We start from the raw sequence: 1,369 nt of genomic DNA on the forward strand, positions 1-1,369 counted from the left end.
ATAATGCCAACCACTCCATAGCGTGTACTGGGTGCTTTCTACACACACACACATACACATGCATATATATATACTCATTAAAAATGGAAATGAGTACCAACGTTCACATGTGGTACACTTAAACAATTGTGAAGATCTTTTCACATGAAACCATTGGTTGCCTTGTTTACCAACAAATAAACTCTCTCTCTCTCTATCTATCTATCTCTCTCTATATATATATATATTGTATGTGGGAAAATAAATTCAAACTCATTTAAAGTTTGAGGAGTGACAAATCAAGAAATAAGAAAGTAATTTTTTTTAATAAACATTTATTCATGAATCAAGTACATCTAGACTAATTAAAACTAGTCTAGATTTCTAGACTGTGTGTGTTGTAAAGGGGTAACTAAAAGGGTTGATATCGGGATGGGTGTCTGGCAGTGAAACACTACCACAAAAAACGGAAAGTCTTGTTAAAGCCATGTCAACGTGACAAAGCGTATCACTTAACAATGATCAAGGGTAACGGTGAAACTATTCCTTTCTATTCTAGGCACAAAGCTTGAAATTTTTGGGGAGGGGTTAGGTCAATTAAAGTGACCTCTGTACTCACCTGGTACTTATTTTATTGACCCTAAAAGGATAAAAGGCAAGGTTGACTTTGGTAGAATTTGAACTCAGAATGTAAAGACATGAAACGATGCTAAACATTTTGTCTGGTGTGCTAATGACTCAGCCAGTTCAACAGCTTAAGCACAAAACTGCCACTATGGCTACTATGCCGTAAGTATGGATGTGAGGTTACGGGTGCTTGGTACCAACATACATGGGAAAAGGTAATGGACATAAAGGGGAAGGCAAAAATCCTCTGGGATTTTAACTTCTAAGAAGACAAGGCATTAGAGCACCGAAGGCCGGATTTAGTAACCTTTAGGGGGGACAAACAAGAGGGCCTAATAATGGATGTGGCAGTGCCAGGAGATCAACATATCATCATGAAAGAAAGAGAAAAGGTTGATAAATATGGAGACCTGTCACTAATTCCATCAGTATTTTTTGCTGAACTGCTCAGTTATGGTGGCATAAACACTCTAACACGGGCTACCAATGTACTGCCGGGAATTGAACCCATGACCTAGTGATCATGGGTTGAATATCCTAACCACTAAGCTACGTTTTCATAACAGAATTTGTTGTGTGATTTTAGCCATCTACTTTATTATTGGCTGGAATTTAGTTCGAGACGTGTCTGATGAGAAAGCTGCACCACTGACCAACACTAGTGGTCAGTTAATAATTACTTCTCCTTACTGGACAGTTAGGTGTGTGTGTACACATATATAATATATCATATATATGTATAATATATTATATATATATATAT

At 37.0% G+C, this 1,369-nt stretch overlaps 1 protein-coding gene across 1 annotated transcript in view; it reads right to left on the minus strand.

The window, feature by feature from the left end:
• Positions 1-1,369, minus strand: part of LOC106876652 (uncharacterized) — a 75,856-nt gene that overhangs the window by 67,342 nt on the left and 7,145 nt on the right. The window lies entirely within an intron of this gene.

The sequence above is a fragment of the Octopus bimaculoides genome, chromosome 15 (genome assembly GCF_001194135.2).
Source record: "Octopus bimaculoides isolate UCB-OBI-ISO-001 chromosome 15, ASM119413v2, whole genome shotgun sequence".
Lineage (NCBI taxonomy): Eukaryota > Metazoa > Mollusca > Cephalopoda > Octopoda > Octopodidae > Octopus > Octopus bimaculoides.